Source organism: Vulpes lagopus, chromosome 2 (assembly GCF_018345385.1).
Source record: "Vulpes lagopus strain Blue_001 chromosome 2, ASM1834538v1, whole genome shotgun sequence".
In the NCBI taxonomy this organism is placed as follows: domain Eukaryota; kingdom Metazoa; phylum Chordata; class Mammalia; order Carnivora; family Canidae; genus Vulpes; species Vulpes lagopus.
This window is the reverse complement of record NC_054825.1, coordinates 6,867,701-6,892,329: the sequence shown is the minus strand read 5'-3', so window position 1 is coordinate 6,892,329 and position 24,629 is coordinate 6,867,701. Positions and strand designations below refer to the sequence as shown.

The following is a 24,629-nucleotide window of genomic DNA, read 5'->3' as shown; positions in this document are numbered from 1 at the left end:
ACCTGGGGGTGTACAGAGATTGTAGAACGGCTATCAAATCAACAGCAAATCAGGAACATCCAAAGTCGAACCTTTTTATACCCAATGTCTGAACAGTCTGGGAAGACACTGATGGTACAGAACAGGCCAGGTGTGCAGAGCAGTCCTGGACTCGGGGTTCAAATCCCACATCTGCTCCTGCCAAGTCCCAAAAGAAGTCAATTAGCCTCCGTTATCCATTAAAATCCTGCGAATAAATAAGGATATCTCGGCCCCTGCAGCCCTCGTAGGACCAGCCACATACTTGGGGACCATGTGCTTGAGAGTGATGGGCATGCTCAGGATGCCACTCACACGACTTCCTTTTCAGTTGTCACCAGTGCTGGGCCATTCTGGCCCCCAAATAAAGTCACTCTGAGCTCTGCCTTCCAAGGCAAGGGAAAGCCGGCACTTATAAGCCTGAAGTCCCAGGACTTGGGCTCACTGGAGAAACCATCTCCTCGGGATCCCTGGGTGGCGCAGCGGTTTGGCGCCTGCCTTTGGCCCAGGGCGCGATCCTGGAGACTCGGGATCGAATCCCACATCGGGCTCCCGGTGCATGGAGCCTGCTTCTCCCTCTGCCTATGTCTCTGCCTCTCTCTCTCTCTCACGGTGTGCCTATCATAAATAAATAAAATTAAAAAAAAAAAAAAAAGTAAAGAAAGAAACCATCTCCTCCTCCTACAGGCAGCGTGGAAAGGCACAGCTTCTCACTCTCCAACAGGGAAAGACAGCACTTCCTGGCTCTGCAAACTATCAACAGGTGTGTTTATATATATAAAGGCTCCTGAATTACCAAAACCACTGCCCAAGGAGAAGCAAAACTAAGGACAGAAGTGGGTTCTGAGGACTCCTCGGGCCCAAAGTCACTTGCTCTGAATTGCTCCCTCTAGCCGGTCTGGTCTAGGACAGAGGTATGTGAGTGATGGGGGCCCCGAGATCAAGGCCAACCATTCTGGATTCTTCCCAGACTAATACCAACACATTCCAGCCAGAGGCACCCTCAAAATAGGATTCTACAAAGGCTCAGGCCTAGTTCCAAAGCACGGAGAAAAGCCCCCCAAATTCCACACCGCGAAGCCCTGGAGAAGACACAGTATGTCTCTCAGCAAGGTCACATACAGACCGTGAAAACCTTCTCCAATGTTGAAGAACGGAAGCTATTAACTATGTTACTGGCAAGCACAGATGTTGTCTATATCTAAAAATTCCCAAATAGATCAATTAGCATATTATAAAGAATTTACTTTCATTTTCCCTTGGCAGATCATAAAAGCCCAAACACAACTCTCAGTTTGAAACTGACAAGTGCATATAGCAGAAGATGCTCTATTAAATGCAGACAACAGGAAAAGTAAATGGTATTTATAATGATTAGCCACCTAATTAATTCTAAGAGTAGAATGTCAAAAGCTATAAATCCATTTCTTTGGTACCCGAAGCTCGACATCAAACAAGTCACTTCTGTGCTGAGAAGGGCAGCCCTAACATCTTCCCGACATTCACATCCAGCAATAGGCTGTCCCGCAGGTTTTCCAGGGAAGGTACTCGATTCTAGGTGAAAAAGCAACAGAAATAAATACACTTCCGTGCACGCACGCGCACACACACCCACAGAAGCAGCAGCAGTAGATTCTGAAATGAAAACCGCTTCAATGCTACCAACACAGGTAAGTATTAACAGACCCTCCTGTGGCCACTCGCTCAGCTCAGAAGGAGAAATTCCCAGGCTCCTGCCCCCTGTCAAGCAACCTGGGGGGGCCTTTGTGGTTTCTTCCACTTGGCCAGGGAAGGTGTAAGCTGCAGAGTGTTCTCAGACAGACCAAAGTGTAACAACAGGATCATCCTCTGAAACTCGGTGCCTTTTCCTTACTTGTACGTTCAGAAACTACCTTCTGGGGGAGAAGAGGGTGTGAGAGAAAAGCACAGCAGAGTAAGAGCAAGAATAATACAGAACCAAAATTGATAATAGATGCAGAGTTGTCCTTCTTCCCATACTTTCTGAATTTTCTTCCTAGATTGCAAATCAAAATCTGCATTTAAATAGAATATTTTTAATGTAGAAAAGAGGAAGCCCTAGGGTACAGAGGTATTGCGTTCAATATCTATGGGCACAACATTGCATTTCAAATGAGATGCGGCATTTTGAAATTTACTGAATATATTACATATTCCAAATTGTCTTGTTATTACCACTATTTTTACTCAATTCTCCTATCCTAATAGGTGTGTTTCTTTTATGACCAGGACCGTTAATAAAAGTAATGTGATATTACATCATGCTATCAATTGAATCTTGAGAAAAGATTACAACGATCCAAGGATCTCATAAGCCCCTGGCTCTGATAATTCCAGCCATTATTCAGTGTGAAATTCAAACAGTCTGAATTCATTAACATTGGTTGCTACAAATCTGCATTTTCAGACTTTGCCATAAAACGCAGGAGTCCAAACCTGGTGACCTGAATCGAACAGCCTTTCGTGGGAAGAAGCCGTCGTGCTCATGGGCCATTCCCAGCAACGCTCTGGGTGCCGGCCCTCTCCACGACTGACCCACCGCCGCTGGCTTCACACTCCATGTTCGGTCACGCTTGACGTACAGGCAAATCGCAGAGACCTTGGGCCACTGACAGGAGAGTGATGACCCGTTCCCAGTGATAAACCACATTACTAAATGGGTCTCCAGGTTGCTGGTCACATCTGGGCACAGAACCTGGACTCCAACACCTCTCTCTCCCTGTGGCTCAGATCGGCTCACCCTCGCAAAAATAAGAACTCAAACCCAACGTGCATATGTGGGAAAGACTTCAGGGAACCCTACACCCTTCAGCCCTTGAAGAGGAAACGTCACCGCGAGGCTGACTGGATGGGGAGGCACGCCTTACTTCCAAAGTCCCAGGAGGCAACGACGACAGAAAAGTCACATGCGAGAGGTCTAGTGTTCTAGCCACCTTTCATCTAAATGTCCAAGTAACCTAGACCATGAGTATGTGTTCTCTGGCCATGGGGAAGTCCCCAGAGCCACCCCTCAAGCCATAGCATGGCTAGCTCATTTCCTAAGCTGCAAGTAATGAGGAGGATATAGGATCAGTCATCCCCATGAAGCCCTTACCGTGGACCAGGCACCTGGCTAAGCCCTCCTCAGTGAGAGTTTCCCTGAACGCCCAAACTCTTGAGATTAAGCGCCACTATTCACCCCCATTTGACAGAGGGGGAAGCCTGGGGCACTCTGCACAGGAGGCTCCTGTCTGCCCAAAGTCAAGGCCATCAGGTGGCCCTGTAAGCACTTCCTGGCCCTGCCCACAGGACCCTCCCACCCCTGCCCCCACCATCCATCACCAGGGCCCTGGCCAAGTCTTTGCCTCTGTAACTGGACTCTTTCTTTACCTTCCCCGTACAAACATGCGGAAGAGGTGCCAAAGCCATCAGGCTGCTGGAGGGAGCGGCTGCTACGATGGAGCTCCATGCTAAAGAGCTGGGTTGCTTCCTGGCCAAGTCGAACACTGCATCAATCTGCTCTGTTTAAACACACAGGCAGAAGGCTTTCCGGCCTTAAACAGGCCTCTGCGGTGCTGCCACTTGAGCCCGTGGGAGATCAGAGTACAAATCAATAAGAATCCTCCTTCCTAGAGGAAGTTGCAATCCTACGTCGCGGTTTAGAGGTCATCTTCTGCTGTAATTAGGAAGTAGCAGGGAGTTTTGACCGAATTATGAAAAGCCAGGACTCTCGAAGGTTTTCAACAACTGTGGGGCCAGGGGTGTCAGTTCCACATGCAGGAAAATACTGGCTTGCAAATCTCCAAAGGAGGCAAAGCAGGCGGCCACCATGCTGGGTCCGTGGAGAAATTTGATACCCAGGCCATCTGTCCTTCGGTCCCAAGGGACTCGGGGCCACCAAGCTCTGGGAGACAGTTGGGCCTTCTTGCTGTCCTGAGTCCCCTGCTCAGACGTGGTCATGGAAGCTGGACCTGCAAGTCCTCTTGCCAATGAGGCTACTGCAAGCACAGCACCCCAGAGGACAGGAGGGTGCAGCTGGATCCGCAAGCCACACTGAATTCAGACTCCCCACCCTACCTTCATGTAGGGGAGGGCAAGGCATGCCTTTGCCTTCCTGCCTCAGAGAGCTTGGGAACATGGCTCTGTTATCTCAGGAACACATATACCTCCCCCTGGACAGGTAGCGTACCATGCTGGTTGGCCTTCTGTCTGCAGAAAACACTCCCAAGCTAACCCTGCCTTCCAGATAGATGCTGGGATGGGTTTTGCTGCGTAGGCCCAGCCATTCCACACCCCTGACTCCATCGCAGCCTGGGATCCACTCGTTCAATAAACAGTCCTGCTGAATCTATTACATGTGGACCGTGTATGGAGAAATAAAGGTGACAGGGGCAGGGCACAAGGCTTCTACCTCAGGAAGCTTGCGGTCATCAACTCTGGAAGGTTCCACGTAATTAGAGCACTGCTCCTTAACCTTTATGATCTCCTTTCACCTGATAAGAGTCTGAAGGCTTGGCATCATCAGAGATTAAAATCCCACGGAAAATCTGCACTCACAATGACTAAAGGGCTCACAGCAGATAACAGGTCACCTCCTGCACTCAGGGAACCCAGATAACAGGTCACCTCCTGCACTCAGGGAACCCACGCAAGGACCCAGCAAAGCCAGTCCCAGCAGGCGATCCTATTAAGAGGCGCACAGGAGGCCAAGGGGTGAAGGGCAGCGTGACTGGGTCTAGACCTCCCAGAACACAGAGCCTCCCAGTCCTGAGTTCCCGGGCAGTGGAAACAGACACGAATGTTCAGTCCACAGAAGCTGCCAGCACTGGAGGGGCAGTCCCGTGACCCTCAACTGCCATGCCCTCGTCCCAAGCTGCCCCGGGAAGAGAGAGTCAAAGCAGCAGCCCTCTGAATGGCCTCACCCCGCGCCCCATGGAAACCGATAGCCCGCGCTGCCCTGCTCCGGCTGAATTTTTCAAGGAGTTGCAGGTTACACCCTGTCCAGGCCAACAAAGGTTTCCTTTGAGTTAAACAATGTATAGCTGAACCGGAAGAGGGGAGGCGATCACAGAAAACGTGTTGGGTTACAAGGCACAGGAACCAGATAGCTTTACCACCAAGACTCCTTTTCTGCAAATCTCCCCCATGAAGAGGGAGCACGACACAGTCCGAGAAATCCAGGCCCACTCCACACGGAGCAATTAGAAGCTCACGCGGGGACACCCGATCCTGTCCGCTTGGAGAAAAGATCGGGATCCTTTGTGGGAGCCACTGTCGTGAGTGCACATTTATGAAGAAGTGGAAATTAAACACGGCGATCAGATGCTCAGAGCTGCTCCTCATGCACGGTTTGGGTGGTTACCCCCGCACACTAACTTTTCCCCCCTAACGTTCTATCTTTTGGCCATATAGGATTAATTTTAACAGCCCTCTCCAACTCACCCCACAGGCTGGTGGCAGTTCTTTTAAATAGTATACTGCTGAGAAATTGATTTGTTTGCTCCCCATGCCTCAAGAACCCACATAATAAAATATGTATAAATGTCACTGATCAGGCTGCTTCTGAGAAGTCTAGGAAAGTGCTCATTTCAGCCCCCCTGCACAGGACCCCACTCATGGTACACATCCTCATGTATAACCATGGCCCCTACCCAAAAACCAACGAATTACATAGCATTTTCTTTCAAAATCTCCTATTTATCCTTAACTGGTGCAACTCTAGGGACATGATCTTAATTGCTATGCAGAAAAAAATGAATTGCAAATGCACTCAAGTGAACCAAGACTTTATTTTTAATAGCACAGGACCAGGTAGGAGTGGCCAAGTTGCCAAAAGGAGATGAGGGGGTGGTGGGCATGGCTTTGATTGGATGGATTGATGGAGGGATGGATGGAGGGAGGGATGGAGGGATGGACCAATCAATCTAGCAAAGGTAGTCTGCTGGGAGCTAGCTAGGAAGCCCAGGCAATAGGCCCAAGGAGAACTGGATTCTCCAGCCATTACCCAAAACCTCACTTCAGAAAATGCTTAAATCAGGATCCAGAAACTGGATTATGACAGACTCTGAAAATACCAGGGCTCTTTCGGTGTCACACGGACTGTATGTGGAGTGTTTCATTAGCATCTGTAGCAGGGGGAGCGGAGGCTAAATTTAAAGTCACACCAGATCACACTTGAACCTGGGGCTGACAGCGTGTGTCCCTCCATAAAATCCTTGTTGGGGGCACGGCAGGAACTAGTTACAATTCAGACCACATTAAATAAAGGTACTGGTCTAATGCATTCTAGAAGTTGTAGTAACGGTGGCAACACACAAGCCCTACACAAAAATTCAAAAAAAAACCCACCTTTCCCTCTGCTGTTAATCACCCTCACAATGCCGGATGAGAGGTGCCAACATTTTTATAGAAGACAGTTCACTTTCCTGTCCACTCACACAGCAAAATACACAATCCTTATGAAACTTAGCGTCAACATAAAGTATCATCTCCTCGGACCAGCAGGGCTCTAACCCTGCAGGCCATCACCTCCTTCAGCTCCTCCCTATAATCTCCAAACACTCCCCAAGCCTCGGGGAAACATCATGGATCTGTCTGCTGCCGATCGCCTCTGGATGTCCCGGAACGTGGGCTACTGTTCCCCGCCGTCCACTGGGAGAGACCAGGGGTAGGAGAACCTCTGTCTGGGGCTTGTCTGGACATCCAAACAGCTGGTCGCACAGGGGCTTGCTCTGCGCACACGAGCCCTGCACCGTGGCCACGCTCAGCCCCCACTCCATGTGGACCATGTGCCGGGGAGGGACAGGCTGGTCACATGCTAGAGAAGAGGAACGTATCTGAGATCAGGGGCCCCAGGAGTTGTCACCAACGACAATGGGGTCCTGCGATGCTGCTGGCAAAGCACGTCACACTACTGCAGCGTTTCAGGGGGACACAGGGAAGCCAGAGCTTGGGCCACATGGTTAGGGTCTCCAGCCCTATCCTCTCACAGGTCCCATGTGCTGGCAAAGAGATCGGACCATCAAGTTCCTCACTTTAATACAACAGGGATCTTGGAAAGGCAGGTGGGCCACACATCCATGTTTCCCAGCACGACACGTAGATGGGGTTCCGTGGGGTCACAACTCCTGCCCCAGCAGGGGAGAGGGTCACAGGGAACCATCACTCCCCAGCTGGGCCCCCCCAGCGGGAGCACAATTCAGCAGAGGCCTACCCTGGCCGGGAACCCCGGGAAGTACAGACAAGCTTGCTTACTCTGAACACACGATGACAGAGAGAAAATTAAGACCCTGTGTTTCGTTCCGCGCCTCCCTGGCTTGGCCAACTGGCTGTGATTGGAACCAGCAGTCCTGAGGAGTGGGAGGTGGGCAGCAGTACCGACAGCTGGAAACAAATCCACCAGGACGAGCCGGGGGCTGGAGGCTTGACCCGTGTGGGGCAGACAAGGAGAAACTCTTGAGAACAGAAACCGATCTCTGGCTTCTACGCAGAAGCCACACTAGGATTTTGAGGTTCTCGGGAGGAAAGAACAGGCCCGGATGGATCAACAGCTCCCAGAGAACGGCTCCCGAGTGAGCTTAGATCTGCGGCTCAGGAAATAAAATCCAAACAAGACCCAAGAACCCAGAGCCCAGCTGGGGCCCTCCTCCCTTCTCCACAGAGCTGGCTGGAGCTCCAGCAGCATCTTCCCACCCCCCAGCCCAGCCTCCTGGCTGTTTCTCATCTAGAGAGAGTTCCCCTGCAGATAGAAGGCCCTGCGAAGCCTTCTCTGATTTGTGGTTTCCGATGTTGGCAGTCTTGCCTCTGGCCGAAAAACTGGAGGAGGATCACACGTCCCCAGTGCAGGCTGAGAGCTCAGGAGGACCCTGGAGGCCACAGTGCCAGGACCAACACGGCCACCCCACAGTGTAGCTGCTGGTTTTATAGAGTAGGGCAATACTTACCCTTCTGTTTTTCAGGAAGGAAATCGGTCTTGGCAGAAACAGGGCAGAGGCCCCAAAGACCAGGCAAAGGGCTTCACGGAACCCTGCTGGCCCACTGAAGCCACACCGCAGATGGCCAGCACAGCCCGGTGCCCACGGCAGGCTTGGGTGAGGCTCTCCCCACCCGCCAGGCACATCCGTCACCGGTCCCCTGGAGACCTCAGCTTGCCGCCTTCCAGGGGGTGGGGGGAGCTTATGAAAAGGGTTGAGCTTTCACATCATTATTATTACGCTCTGTCAAAATAACACCGTGCACAAGCTTCTCTGGGTGCAAGCAGCTGGATACGTTGCCACGTCTTTGCCAAACCACAGCCACCGCTACCCAGCCATCATCTTACAGAATAAAGGCAACGAGCTTTGATTTGCATTTCCACTTATTTGTAGACATTCAACAGAAAGGACGCTTATTCTTCCCTAACCACCTTTGTTGCAATCGCGAGGTAACTGGGCGCTGCTGCAAATGGTGACGCTTAATAACAAAACGGCACCAGAGCAACAATGATCCATCTGAACCGACGGAGAACAAACGGTCCGGTTCTAGGAGAAATCGGCAAACCAGAGGGCACTCCGCGTTGTCATTTTAACAAATAACAACACACAGACGAAGAGCAAAACCACAACAAAAATGCAAGATATAAAAACTTCACATGCCATTATTCACTCATAATGACAAAATGAGACTCTCTGCAGGAAGAAAACTGAAAGGTTTCATTTGAAATTTATTTTTAAAAGGTCATAAACCAAAATAATGAAGTCTAGAATTAAGAAGCACATAATGCTCTTAAGTGAGGACGCACTAAAAAATATGAAGGTCAAAAAGGACGTACAAATGGTTCTAGAGCCTCAGAGGTTTGCCATCCTGAGGCTGTGGCTTTTCATGAGATTTTGTGCAAAACATCTAACTTCCTTCTCCTCTGCCCACATTAAACAAGATCTGTCTAGACCAGAGACCTCAGCAGGTGAGTTACTGGGTTGAAACCAACACGTGGTCTTTCCTCAGGCTGCAAGGCAAGCTGTCCCTCTTATGTTGCTATGTATAGACCACAGGTGGGGCTGACTGGGGAGGTGCCCCCCCCCCAAAAAAAAGAAAGAAAAAAAAAGGCGGGGGGGGGGGGTTACAATCTACTGGGCATAGTGACAAGCCATAGAGAAGAGTTCCAAGAGTGAACACATGCCCCTAGGGACGTGTGGGACTCCACCCTGTACTTGTGAGGGTGGTTGGGGCAAAGGTAAACTCCACTGCCAGATACTCGGGGCTGGGGGCACCAGGCCAACTGGGCTTGGTTCTAGACACGGAGAGCATCCTCCCGGCACAACAGCCATGCTCCAACTATGGTCAACTTCAGTGTGCTACCAAACATCTCGAGCTCCTCCAAGATGTTATCAAAATGCATTTCCCCAAATTATGCCCCAAACACAGAAGTGGGAACGAGCTGATATATCAGGCTAATGTCTGAGCACGCTCAGTTCTCAGGAAAAATGGGTTATCAGGAACCGTGTTGCAATCGCATTCTGATACAGATGCAATGCTAACCGTTCTTCTCTTGGAGGTCAAGACCATCAACAAACAGGAGCCTGCCATGGTTCAACTATCAGGCGAAGTCAAATGAAAATGCTGTTACTCAACAACATTTTTGATATTTTTTAAAGTCCATTTCATCTTTTACAATGAATTCCCACATTCTTATCTTTAGAGGAAATAGTTTTCCAATCCTGTGGTGTCTACAAAACGTACTAGGTGTTATGCTCAAGTTTTGGCTATCTAATGGAGATGTTGCCCCCCCCACCCCACCCCCCTGCTCTGCTCCCCCAGCCAACAGGTAAGGGTCAAGCACCTTGCAGTGAAGCACCTGGCACAAGGCACTGCCAATGGTTGGATATGGAACTGGACACCTGTGCAAGTCCAATGGATTTGCATCACTATTACCATAACCCCAAAACCACCTTTGGCCCCAGCCCCCAATACTGAAACCAACACCCCAGGAACCCCAGGCTCACAAAGATTTTGTAACAACATCATCTCTGCCTGAGAATCCAGCAGACAGGATCTTAAAAGTTTCTCTTAGAAGAATGGGCGAAAGAAAGGAATTAACATTGGCCCCAAAGGCAAAACTCAGTGTCTACAGTTCAGAGTGGCTATCATGACTTAATAATAAATACACTCATTTCCCCCAAAGAATGTTCGGTATTTCTAGTCTCTCGTCCTCCCCGATGCTGAGATTCTTGGAATTGTTCCAAGACTATGGAGTCTCCTCTGATAAGCAGTCCTCTGAACTATATACTCTACTATGGCCTTTGGTCGGGCAAGCCCTCTTGGGTCACTCTCGGGAGTGGCTTCCAGACGTCCACACCAAGTTTAGTCATAAAAGACAGGGGGATCTTGGGGATCATCGGAGTCCAACTACTGAATTCACACCTACGACCTCCAAATGCCTGGAAGAGGTAACCGCTGGCAAGCAGGCCCAGGTCCCAGGTCGGCTCACATCAGGATCTCCTCCTGACTCTATCCCACAGGCGGATGGAGAAACACACAGGGAGACCCTTCCCTGGGCCACAACCCTCCCTGCTAGTTAGGTTCAGGCTGTGGTTGTGTTCAACCTCCCACCCACTGGTGCTTATAGAGGAATACTGCCCTGGAGGTCTCTAACAGAGCCCAGCTCCGAGGAAGCTGGGCCAAGCCCACAGGGGTACACCTGCCCATTCCCCAAACCAGAGGCTTGATGCTATCCCTAACACTTCGGGCAACACGCCCAGGGGTTTGACAGAAAGGACACCGAGAAAATTTGCTCTCACACTCTTTTTCTTGCTTTTAAATGACGCTGTTAGCTCAAGGAGAAAACATTTTTTTCCAGCAAGAGAAACATCAATCACTTCTGAGAAGTTGCCATTTTGAGACTTTGAGTAAGATGCAGGTTTTGTGAAAAATGGCAAGTGGCGTGTTGTGACTAGACCCTGGACCTCCAAACCTTGCTCTGGGTAAAGGATTGAACTACCATCGATCGAGATTTTCTCAGCCACACTCCGGAGTGAGCACAGGCAAAATTGAATGCTCTCTTCTGCACACCCCCACACCCCCAGTCAACTGCACCAGAAAAAAAATCATTTCATGTTCAAGACATTCTAGAGGTTGGTAACTCTAAAAATCTAAGCTCATTAGAGCTATGCCTTCATCAGCAAACTGCTTTCTTTCTAAAGACATCCATCTACCTTTTTACTCACGCGTCTTTGGGGTGGCATGAGACTATTTCCCTAATTCATTTTTATTCTTTGTAATTAATACGTCGAGAAGTCCTAACACGACTTCCATTCTGCCTTGAGTTTCCTAGTAGTATAATTTCCGTTGACTTATCTCTGTAGCAGCAGCGACAGCAGAAACAATCACTTTACACTGAACTATATTGCTTCAGAGTTAATTACATGTATTTTGCTTTTGATAAATGAAAATACCAGATGCAATTAATTGAAAGACAATCAATAGGATCCTGCTATTAGACATCGCAATGAAACATCCAGAGCCTGCTGGCAATCCATAGTCATCAACTAATTGAAAACGCATTCCAGAGGGGTTTTAAGAAACCTGAGCTTTTACCTGGAGATATTTTATAATAACTCACCAATATAAATCTGTCCACAAACTATAGTTCACACGATGGGCTGTCCGTCTTCGTAAGGGAATCCAGCTTCATTGGTTCAAAACCATTTAAGGCGATGAAAGTCTGAAAGTACAATGAATTGGGTCAGTGGAGCTGAAGCAGTGATTTTTTTTTTCCTGTTGTTTACATCTAGCCATTCCTTAATTGCATTTTTCCAATGCCTTCGATTCTAAGCTACCAGAGGTTATTAAATGGTTTCATTAAAAATACTATTTGTCTTGCTTTAGTCACACACCAGATCAAATTAAACAGTAGAGCACCAGAACAAATGAACCCTTTCCATCTATTTTGACACAAAGCCAAGTGTGCAAGACCAGAAGGTGATATTGTGTCATCACCGTGAAAATGTCATTTACATCTCTTTACATCTCCAAGTAGCAAGCAAAGGACAACACAATCAATACCTGCAAGCAAAAAGTATTAGCAACTGTTTGAGAAATATGGAAGTATAAAGTGCAATTCATAAGCCCATGGTTTATAAGTGCTATTAGCATAAATGCTGACAACTGTTAATCCACTGTAACTCTGATTAACGGTTGCAGTTGTCCATTAATAGAAGGCATTTTAACTTACTACTGAAATTGATTACTCAGTTAAGAATTCAATCCTAATGTTCAATAAAATTGCACTTTCTTGGCAAATGCAATATGAAATGAGGTGATGCATTAAACAGCACTCACATTTATTTTACTATACAAGGGACGAAGAGGAAATCTATTGCGGTACCATCGCTTATCTGAACCACTTCCTATATGCACGGAGTCATAAGAGGGGCAGGTGGGGAAGGTACTCCTGGGGCAGGCAGCACAGGCAAGCACCCGGACGAGTGTGTCCAAGTGCCTCTTCGGTGACTTTCCCATGAAGAACAGACAGGATTTCAACACTGCACTTGTCATGCAACCTGACTGTCCATGTTTCAAGGTAGTATTTCTCAAGTCCCGTGAGAAAGGAGAGCTACGCGTCCTGGAAATGAACTGTTGCAGCCAACCCTGACCATTCCCAAGCCCATCTTAAAATCAATCAGGATTCAGGTGGTTGATTAATATTTCAAAAAGGGTATGATATCACGGAAACCAGCTTCCCGGCTACATTCTACTTTCAAACCATTCGAGTCTTGAGAAGCTAGAGTTTGTGTGTGTGTTAAGAGTTTCTTAATATACTTTTCCCTCCTTTAATTTTTTTTTTTTTAAAGTAGGTTCTACAACTAGCATGGAATCCAACGAGGGGTCTGATTTCACAACCTGAGATCAAGACCTGAGCCAAGGTCAAGAGTCAGATGCTCAACCAAGACACCCAGGTTCCTCACTTTCTCCTCCTTTAAAACAATGGGGTTATCTCTTAGCATAACCAATCCTGTGGCATAACCTGCTCAATAACACAGCCAGTCAGAGAAAGGAACCACTGGGCCTCCTAAGTCCATCCACTACCCATTCATTTTTTTTTTTTTAAAGATTTATTTATTTATTTATGATAGGCATAGAGAGAAAGAGAGGCAGAGATTCAGGAGGAGGGAGAAGCAGGCTCCATGCCGGGAGCCTGACGCGGGACTCGATCCCGGGACTCGATCCCGGGACTCCAGGATCGCACCCTGGACCAAAGGCAGGCGCCAAACCGCTGAGCCACCCGGGGATCCCCCCACTACCCATTCAAAAGAACCTATTTGTGTTCTCTATTCAGCACAACATAGCAGAGGATCTGGGTGCTCCAACATCAGCCAGATCCCACAATAAAACTAGAACTGAGTCAAGGGCAGGCACGGTTCTGTAGAACTAGCCGGAAAAAGGGGGACCTCTATAATCAGGGTATGATTTACCATACCTAGGAACTATCCTGAAATTTTCAGGAGGCCAGAGCTTGCCTAGCTAACTCCTGTGCACCCTTCAAAACCCATCTCCTAGATATCTATCTTCTGTAACACCTTCCTGCTCCAGTTGCCAGGCTGTTTCATACCCTGACCATCCCAAGTCTCTTCAGTGTTAAATGTCTTGATATGTGATTCATATCTAAATTTCTCCAGGTGTGGACCATAGCTGAAAAAAAAAAAAATCAAATATTTAACTGTGTAACAGAATCTATATCCTCAGTCTAGTACTGCTTGTCCTAGTAGGTCACAGGCTCCCATTTCATTCCTGTTTCCAGCACTTACACAACAGACAACTGAATGTATATGGATACATATAAATGATGCGTTTCCAAAAACGTGGGGAAATTATACACACATCTGACTCTTGGATGACATGGGAGTGAGTAAAGTGTGCGGGTCCACTTATACGTGGATTTTTTTCAACAGAGTACAGTCCTGTAAACATTATTTTCTCTGATGATTTTCTTACTTTTTTTTCAAGCTTGCTTTATTAGAAGAATACAGCCCATAATACAAGTAACATACGAAACGTGTCAATCGACTGTTTATATCATTATTAAGGCTTCTAGTCAATCATAGGTTATTGGTAATTAAGTTTGGGGGGACTCAAAAGTTCTATGTGGATTTGACTGCGGGGGGGGGGGGGGTGTCCCCAAGTAGTTCAGGGGTTGACTATGTAACAATAGGAAGAGCTCCCCTTTGGAAAGGAAGGAGGGAAAGAAAAGCTGTTGGGGAGGTGAAATTGAGCAGGGTGTAAAAAGACTTCTTGTTTTTAAAGGAAGGTCTGAAGAAAAATATACTAACAAGGTAACATTTTACCTGGGGGGGTAGATTTTTACTTTGAGATACTTCATAGTGAAACTAAAAAGGGAACAGACAACTCTGCCCTTTTAGAAGGCTTCACAGAGGAGGTGACAAATTCAGGAGAGCCTGCGATGGCCCAAGCCGACAGGGACGGCTTAGTAGCAGCAGATCGAGAACATGAAAAAAAGGCTTGGAAGACTGCCAGGATGTTGAAAGCTGGGGCCCTCTGTTACTTGGAGGTGGAAAGAAGTACTTTTAAAAGCCGGAGCCCCAGAGAGCACCTGGGTGGCTCTGATGGGTGTCTGCCTTCCACTCGGGTCATGATCCAGGGGTCCTGGGATCGAGTCCCCCATAGGGTTCCTGCTTAGCTGGGAGCCTGCTTCTCCCTCTCCTTCCCGCTGCTCCCCCTGCTTGGGCTCGGTCTCTGTCAAATAAATAAAACCTTCAAAAACAAAAACACCACCACCAACAACAAAAAAAACACACAACCATGAGCCGCGGAAAGGCTACGAATCCACAGACCCCCGTTTCCATGCATACTCGAGGACAGCACAACGCACCAGAGTGCCACGCAGACCCTGTCATGATTTAGAACTTTCAGGAGGATGCATGAAGGCACAGGAAGGACTTAGCGTAAAATCACCACGGCTCCTACACAGGCAACCTCGGGCCCAAGCAGGGGTCCCACTGAGGGCCTTGGCCACGGTGGGTGAATGCCAGTCAGGTCCCCCATCAGGCCGGGGTGAAAGGCTCCTATTTTTCACCTGTGCCATCATCTGGGCGAAGCTATTCTACATCCCGTGGCAAGTGTGTTCCGCCCACCTTTGGGGAGTCACGGGGGCATGCACTCGCGAGCACCCCGCCCACACCGGAGGGCACAGCAGCACCCAGAAATCTGGGGGAGCGTCAGCCAGGCCATGTCCTGGGGCTGCCTACAGATGGGAACAGACAGTTCAGGACACATGGCCTAGAAGGAACTTCTCCTCCTGGATTTCTAGTTCCTTCCACAGGAAGTCAGGCCTATGAAAGTTACTATTAGGTATACAGTTAAGTAAGATTACTTTTCTGAGCCGGAATGAGATGGAAACCTGGGAAATCTGCGAAGAGCCAGACCAAGCTCTACAAAGGTTGGTGCAGCAGTGGGCCCGCGAGGCTCTGTCCTGCCTCATTCCAGAAGGACCTGTCCTGCCTCAACTTCAGTGTCTTTCCCAAGGGCTCCTGTGTCCTGCCCTCCAGCATCCAAACTGCAGTAAGGGGAGTACACGGCGGCTCAGCCTGGGCTCTCCCACCACCTGCCGCATCCTCCACGGAAAAGGCCCAGACTGCACTTGCTCTGTATGTTACTTCGCACGCTACTTCGTACATCTCAGCTTTGATGTACCACGCCAGCTCGTGTTACCACTTGGGGCCGACCTGAACCCCATCTGGATTCTCTGCTCTGCCTCATATTCGGGTCATCGAGGCTTTAAAATGCCCATCCTGTCCTGCCATGGGTGGTGGGGGCTACAGGAAGGACCAACAGAAACAAAAGCCGTAAGCTTTCTCTTAAGGGCCTTGGGTAGGTCCCGGGGAGCCCCTCATGACCCGAAGATCCGTGGGTCCACTCCTCATGCAAGACCTGTTTCAATCTACTCTCCCCTCCTGCTGCAGACTGAGGCCCCTATTGCTGTTCAGTGTGAGAGGGCAGTGACCCTTAGCGATGGGACCGTAATAGTGACATGAAGGCACAGAAAGGGGGTGCCAGCCAGGGGCTTTCCCTGATATACACAGCAGGTCCCCTCAACAGTCTCAAGTTCAAAGGCAACAGACAAGGAAAAGCCTCAGGCAGACGTGGAACCTAGAAGCTCATGGAGAACCCGAACGCCTTGTAAAACAGACCTGCCTGGGTCACAAGTCCTTCTGGACCAGGTGGATAAACACATGCCAACACCAGGAAAGCATCTCACAGGATGCCATGAGCGCCCTGGGCCCCTGTTCCACGATGACAATGGATGGGCACTTGGTTCTCTGTCTCCACACCGGGTCCTATACTTACCAGCCCCTGGTTCATACCCTGGCCACCTCAGCTGTTCTCTCAGGGCAAGAACTCCCATCTCCAGTTGGCCCACTCTCTTCAGGGTCACTGTGAGCTTGTGGGGGGCAAAGCAATCCGCCAAGACTAACGAGATGGCATCAGGGCTCCCCCAGCAGCCTGGGCAGAGCCAGGCGATCGATCTACATGCCTGGGGAGCTGCTGGGGAGCAACATGGGGGCAGGACGGGCCAGCAGTGGGGGTGCGGGGGGGGGGGCAGCCTTCTGCCTCTGAGCACGCGGGGCCACAGGTGGGATCTGCGCTCCCGTCAGGATGCCAGGCCAACTGCAATATACAGCCCAAGTGACCCAGGATGGCACCCCCACCCCTCTGCCCGCCCAGACTTCAATTGTTAACTCATGCCAGAAAGGCCCAGCCCACCGGCATGAGGCCCCCGGCATGAAGCAGTACAGAATTCTGGTTTAGCTGTTACATGGGAAAAAGTAAGGAAAGGACAACATTCACCCAAGAGCAAAATGTTCCCTTCACATCGGTGACGACAGAATTAACACAGTGTGATCTGAGATGCCATCACCTCGGCGCAGCCAGGTTATTCCTCCCCAGGATTCAATTCCACTCACTATTGCCTAATAATAAATAAACCATATTAATTAGCTTTGAAACAATTAGCCTTTATTCATGGGAAGAAAAAAAAAAAAAAACCCACAACCCTGAAAGCTAATTCTTTCCAGGTCCCCATACAGCCCACGTTGGCATTGAGACACTTAAGGTCAAATCAACACTTCGTTATAATCCCACGATGTCCAAGAGTTTCAGCTTCAATAAGAAAAATGCCCTCCAGGCCGAAACTTTACATACACAGTCTTTGTGGAGAATGTTTATGGAAATTTTGTAATATTAAATATGTTCAAGCTGGTTTTAAGTTTTAAGAAAGTTAAAGGCCCAACAGCCAAGATTTTAAAACTCTTGTCTTCAAATATAAGGGCAGCCAGTGGAAAACTGTAAGGGAAGCCTTGGAACTCTGCCATTTTTTTAAGGAAAACAAAATAGGATATTTTCTCAGTGTTGTCTCAGATGTAGTCAATTAATTTGTCCCTTTCTCTGCTTTGTTTTCAGCTTTTTTTTTTCTTTTTTTTTTTTTAACTTCTGTATCCTATAAAGCCTGAAGATTTGAGACGGGCTAGGTGAGCAGGAGAGCACAGGCCTGTAGCATTAGCTGGGTGCTGCACAATGCTCTCTCCAAGGCTAGTGCGCTGGAGAAATAAGCAAGAGGAGAAATAAACAAGAACACGAAGTACGAAATAAGCAAGGACAGGAAGGTGCCAGGTGGGGGGTGAGGTGCGGGGGTGGTACTTGGAAACAATTGTAAAAATGACCAGGGAAAGCAAATTAATAAATGGGTGCTCATCAGGCCTGGCACAGGCCAAGGTTTTTTTTGGGAAAAAAAGTAGATCCATAAGCATCAACCCCCCACACACAATGACGTCATTTTGTGAATTCAAGCTGTGTTCCCACACCCCAAACTGCCCAGCTGGCCAGGGGAGGGAAGGCAGCTGGCCTGAGCAGTCTGACCCTCTCAGCTCACAGAAGCCCGTAGGAAAAGTCAGACAAGCGGTGAAGCTGCTTTGTTAACTCTGAAAAGACCAGAGGAGCGGAAGGAATCCTTGCCAGGGGGCCAGGACCCCCTTCAGATCAGCCTGGCTCACAAGGAAGCCCGGCCACTGAGGCCTCTGCTGAAAAGTACCAGGACCCAGTTTCCAGCAAGGGAGGAAATGAGATGATGACCCCCTGTGGCAAGTCAGAGACACCTGTAGGTGGCTTCCCGTGGTTCCAAATAGTTAAGTGAACAGGAAACTATAGGCCAAGGCACATACTCCTCTGTATTCTAGGGCCTGGAACCTGCCAGGAGTGTAAGCAGACATGGGCTCCCTGAGGACAGAGCCCACCTGGTGGAACCACTAACCTATCAGGGCACCTGGTAGGGAGACCCTAGGCCTGAGCTTTCTCCCTGGTAGGGTGGCAGGCTCCGAAGAGGAAGAGGTTCTATCTAAATGCCTTTCCTCCAGGCACCCCATCTAAAAACCCCATGTGATGAAAGGGCAGGGGGAAGCAGAGGGGTTTCCTGAGGCTCAGTACCACCACAACATCGAACTTACAGGCTGACAGTCTTTAAAATAAAATCCACCGATGAGAAAGCAGAATGTTGAAGAGTCAGAGAGCCAAACAACTCCACATGCTGCTGTGGGAATATGAGGGCTCCTTTTCTGAGAGGTTTAGATTTCATCCTTCACTCCATTTCCAGCATTTACATAAAAATAAGAAACCATCTAAGATGCCCCCAACAGCTAGATAACTCTCGCTCATGAAACACAACAGATACACACCTATATTTGCTGTGCCTGTATCTGTGCACTACACCACCTGTATCAAAGATTGGCTCAAAAAATATTTTTAAATATTTAACATAGGAAAAATACTTATAGGTTAAGTGGAAAAAGAAATATGAAATACATAGAATAATCCAATCATAACTTTAAAATATTCTTTAAATAGCCATTTTTGGGACACCTGGGTGGCTCAGTGGTTGAGGGTCTGTCTTCGGCTCAGGGTATGATCCCGGGGTCCCGAGATCGAGTCTCTCATTGGGCTTCCTGCATGGAGCCTGCTTCTCCCTCTGCCTGTGTCTCTGCCTCTGTGTCTCTTATGAATAAATAATCTTTTTAAAAATAGTTATTTTCATTTTTTGTATATACTTAATATAAGAGACAATTTATATTCAAAATGTTATTTAGCTACACTAAGTTTAAAGGTGTTTTTTTTTTTTTTTTAAAGATTTTATTTGTCAGAGAACACAAGCAGGCAGAGGCAGAGGGAGAAGAGTCTCGATCCCAGGACCCTAAAATCATGACCTGAGCTGAGCCAAAGGCAGAAGCTTAACCGACTGAGGTGATTTTTTAAATCTAAGTCTTTCGGATTATGAAAATCATTTCGTTTTCTTCATTCTTTGCTTTTTTCCATTTCCTGCAAAGAACAGAACATGTATAGTGAAGATGCTGTGGGTTCTCTGTCAAGATGGGGGGGTGGGGGGGGGTGTCCTGATGCTGGGAAGTGAGCTGGGGATATAGGACAGGAGGCCCCAAGTCATGGCAGCAACTATCTAGGTGGGTTTTGAAGCAAGTAAGGTCGCTCCCACATCCTGGTGCAAGTTCAACCTGCAACGGGGTGTCCCTCTTGGGGATTCCAAAACGTAAGTTTGAATTCCAATGGCCAAGCAACCTAAGCCAGAGAATCCATGGAAGGAGGTGGGGGAGACACCAGCACAGCGGGGGTCCCTGGGCTCCAGCGGGGAGCTGGCCACCCACCCCCACCCACCCGGGCCTCTGGAGAATGACGCAGCACTGGCCAGCACTGGCCGGGAGAGCAGGGCAGACTGCTCAGCAGGCTCCGCCAAGGTCTTGGCCACAGATCAGACCACGGAAGAATGAACAGAGAAGCACTGGAGAATTTAGAGTGGAGTCCTCAACCCCTAGAGAATTACTTACAAGAAGAGTGATCAGCTTTCAATAGCAACACTACTGATCAATGGGCTCCATGCGGAATATTGAGCAGGGCAGTGGAGTGGGTAAAACTCATGCGGACAGTTAACAGCCCGTCAGGCCCCTGCTGTCCCTCCTCACCCCCTTTATAGACCAGAGAAGCCAATCACTGCTGTGCTTGTTTTGTAACTGGTTTAGCTGGTCAGCTCCATGCCAGTAAGAACTTAACGTTGGATTTTAACGTTGTTGTAGACTTAAGCAAGAGTTAAGAGCCGTAGAAGGAGGCTGTATGTGGTCCTGGAAGAGTTGCTCATCCTCAGAATGCCTTCCTCCCATGAGCCCAGGATGTAACCATTAGCACCTCGTTTGTTGGGGATTCCTGGGATACTGTGGGGCTGGGTACAGGGGGCTGGGAGCAGGGTGGAAGCACTGGAGCGGGCCTATCATTTAACAAATGCTGTCTTTAGTGACCTGACTGGGTAAATTCAAGAATCCAGAGTCAAAGCGATGAGAGAAAGGAAGGAGAGGAGAGAAAGGAAGGAGAGGAGAGGAGAGACACAGAGGAGAGGAACAGAGGAAATAAAGGGTGAGCCTGCAGGAAATTAGGTTGTTTTATTTCAAAGCAAATTTATTCAAACCCAAACCTCAAGGTTCAGGGAGGATTTAAGTATAAAATGAAGTACATCACTGCCATCAAATGGAGCAGCTGCGGTACCTGCAACAGAGGAGAGGACCTTACATTTTAAAATCCACTTACAAGGCTGGGCATGTGACAGACTAGCACGTGGGGAAACCCTGCACAGATAAACACAAGTGAGGCACCAAGGGTCTGAGAATTTATGGGTCCAGAATCTAGTTCCTCTAGTGACAACAACCTTTATTTTTAAGACTAAAGCAGAGTCAGATGAGATCCTCTCGAAGGTAAGCCAAGACCCAGGATCACCTGGCCAATCAGGGACAAAGGCAAAAATCTAGCTCGGCTTGGTCCTTTCCTTTCCTATTTCTTTTCTTTCCTTCCCCCCCCCCCCAAGATTTTTAATATATTTATTCCTGAGAGAGAGAGAGAGGCAAAGACACAGAGGGAGAAGCAGCCTCCCTGCGGGGAACCCGATGTGGGACTCAATCCCAGGACCCGGGATCACAATCTGGGCCAAAGGCAGACACTCAACCAGACACTCAACCACTGAGCCCCCACTGGGGTCCCTGGCGTGGTCCTTTCCACTCATACCCCAACACGCCATCAGAACACCTGGCAGTGGGGTAAAGCCCCTCAACTGGTGGATAGCCTCTTCACCTGTGACCCCAGCTCAGACTAGATCCCTGATACAGACATCAGACCCTCTTCATCCCAAGGAATCCAGGACCAGGAGAGAAAAGCCAAATACCAGCCCAGCCCAGCCCAGGGGCCCCCTCCCCACACTGTATGACCCCATCCCAAGAGCCAGGGGTTATCTCAGTGCAGGCGCCTCCCAGGTATCAAGCAGCATCATGACAGGGCAGTCTTATTTAGGAAAAGCCCCTAAATTACCTATCGATTCATATACATCAGGTCAATAACCCTGGGAATCCTGAACTCACTTCCACACCCCTGATTCCTCAGTTGTGTTTCATTAATTTGCAAAGTACAGGCAACCTTTTAGCACGGATGGTCATGCGGGCAATAATTCTTGAGTGCTGTCCTGTCTTACAAGATGAGTGTGTAAATACACGCTTATGTATGTGCACAGCACAGTGTACATGTGCTTCCTGAAGGGATGGCAGCAGCTCAAATGCCTCAACTCTGAAATTAGGTTCCCAGAACCTGTCAGTATATCGTCACGAACACAGGTTCCCAGAACCTGTCAGTGTGTCGTCACGAACACAGGCCAAAGCCCCAGGTGCCCACACAGACTCCTGAGGTCCTGCTGACGCTGCCTTACCCCACTTCACGCATCAGGCCTGCGCCCCACACGTCACTATTGTCACTGTGTAGCTGCTAATAAACAAAACCTCAAAATTTGATGACCCGTATCCCAAGTTTTGTTTCTTCACATCCTGCAGTCACCGAGCACTATGCAAAAGCACACACCAGACAAAACTCCCGAGCCAAGCCCACCTGGCACCAGCCACTCACGCATCACTCCATGGGTGTTCACAGAGACAGGAGGCCTGGATGCCCAGGTCCTCCTGACATCAAGCAAGTGGGGGACCTGGCGGGGAGGAGCGTCGGGAGCAGCTTTCAGCACGCAGGTCCCCCACTAGAGTTTCCTCTTCCCCACTTCTGGTCTAAGACTGGGTCAGAAACCTTTGGGATGGAATATTCCCCACCAATAAAAGGAACAAATCAGGGACACACAAAAGAACTTGAACGGAAATCCAAGGGAATTACGCTGTGAAAAAATTCAATCCCAAAAGACCACCTCTTCTTTGACTCCACGTATGTTAACATCCTCATGTGACAAAATTACAGAGATGAAAAAACAGATTAGTGGTTCTCAGGGTTAGGGACTGGGAAGGGGGCAGGACACGCCAACCCTAGAACAGTGTAAGAGCAAGCTAGGCGCCGGCCACCTCAAGAGGGTGTGGCTGTCAGTGGGCAACAGGGGACATCTCTGGGGCGGTGGAAGTGTTCCGTGTCTTGACCACAGTGGGGCATGCTGGCACCAACACGTGCACTATGGCACAGAAGTAAACACACACTCAAACGAACACATGAACCCTGGGGGACATCTGAAGGGGATCTGGGGATTGCATCAATATCAACTTCCCGGTTAACTGGTACTATTGTCTGGGAAGATGTTACCACTGCGGGAGCCTAGATAGGGTATTATTACAACTACATGTGATTTGAGGATTACTTCAAAATAAGTTTAATTACAAACTTAACAACTAGGTTTGCCCTGTTTTTGGGGGGTTTAGTTGGGCTCATGTGGACCACAGATAGGGTAATTCCTTTCTTTTGTGGATTGCTGTGTTTACAAGAAGAGGAGCCATGAGGACCAACCCTAGTAACAGGATTTACACACTGAACTGGAATCGGCTTCCTCTGGCTGCCTGGGCCCACGAGCCCAGCCTGCTTCTCAAAAGCCAGAGCTCCCAGCTCCTGAACCCTGACCTTCGCCGCCGCAGTCGGCAAAGATGCTTGCTATGTAAGTTCTTTCCTGGGAATAGTCACACCTGACTGGTTTCTCCCTCTCCCAGCTGCTGCGGGACGCCCGGGGCTCCCCAGGTCACAAGTGACCAGGGCGCCTTCCCTGGCGGAGCAGCCCTAGAAAGGACTGGAGAGAAACCACCCCCCCACCCCCACCCTGAGCTGGCCTGTGCTGGGTGAGTGGGCACACTGGGGGGGGAACTAAACCCAGGCCTCCCTGAACCCAGCCTGGCTAAATCGAAACTACAGGCAACAGGCTGGAACAGGCCAAGACCGTCCTTGGCACGCGCACCCACACACACACACACACACACACACACACACACACGGTTGTACGCTGGGCTGGCTACTTTCCTGCACCCACCTCGCTCAAAGAAAGTTCTGGAGCTGAAGAGTCTGGGCAGATCACCAGGGTCAGACGAGCCACCTGCCTGCTCAGACCCACCGCTGCGCTCCTGCTCTTCCAGCAGCCTTCTGGGACAAAACTTAATCACACTGTATCAACCGAAAGGTCTTTGGCTGCGTCCTGTCTGTCCTCCCGTGATCCCCCGTGGCCTCCCTTTTAAGGAAAGCTGGCACACTCACTCCTCACACTCGCCGGTACCTCCCTGTTGATTCAAAGAACCCAAGGAAGAAAATTGCAAGAGCGTCTTTGCTGTTTCTGCCTTTATTGTCTTCAGGGCTACACTTTTTTTTTCCCCTGATTCTTTCGACAGTTTATCCTTCATATCTCCCGGAGACAGTAACAAAAACATCTCCCTCTCCCCCCAAAAACGTGCCGTTAGATACAGTGTACAGCTGAGAAGTATTTCAGTAATAACGCCACTTTCTTCTGCTTCTAGAAACCCTTAAATAGCCACTTACTTAAAAAACCTGAATGTTTTCAAATCTCCAACACTGCCCAGCTTCAACGCTGCTAAAGAAATAACCAGCAACCCTTCCACGGAAATAAAAAAAATTACATTCTACATAAATTAAATATATAATTTGATTAAACGTGTTTATGTCTTTGTGATGACATTTAAAATAGAAGCAATCATTTTCGTTCTTAAAAGAAAAACTCTTTCAAATATAATTCGAAGCTGTCAAACCTACCTTCTGCTACAGATCTTCTAAATGTCACATACCTTCAAAAGGGGATGGCAGTTTCCTTTTAAATATGCAATTCCAAGCAGTGCGTTCCGAATCAAGTACGTTATTAAAACACACCGCTGGCATTTATCCTGATTAAGGACAGCGTCCGCACCCCTGCTCCTGATGGACTTGCTCAGGAGCCGGCACCTGTCCCTCTGTCCTTCCCCCCCATACTACCCCGGGGTGCATGCTCAGTGTCCGGCCGGCTGCAAACCACTGGGCCCAGCACCAAGTCACACCCCTAACGCCTTAAGGGGGCAAAGGTATCTTCCTGCCATTCTACGGTTTCCCTCCCAGATACCTCGCTGAACTCCAGGTAACCCAATTTTGGCAAAGCATCAAGGGCCCAATTGTAAGACCGTGTTAATCAGATACAAAGAAAACTCCAAACTCATTCTCTTAAGTCAATGACCTACATATTCAATTGCTTATTATCCAACTCCGTAGCAAACACCGTGCTATATTTAAACATAGAGCAC

General features: G+C 48.8%; 1 protein-coding gene across 9 annotated transcripts in view; it reads right to left on the bottom strand.

The window, feature by feature from the left end:
- The window catches only part of CTBP2 (C-terminal binding protein 2), a 156,857-nt gene that overhangs the window by 96,849 nt on the left and 35,379 nt on the right, over positions 1 to 24,629 (bottom strand). For 7 of the 9 annotated variants that reach the window (XM_041743242.1, XM_041743247.1, XM_041743241.1 and 4 more), the window contains one exon: positions 11,612 to 11,713. The gene's annotated coding sequence lies outside the window, so the exon portion shown is untranslated. Of the gene's footprint in view, positions 1 to 11,611; positions 11,714 to 23,380; positions 23,475 to 24,143; positions 24,296 to 24,629 lie in introns of those variants that run through there. The other 2 variants (XM_041743245.1, XM_041743246.1) reach the window with 2 other exon arrangements.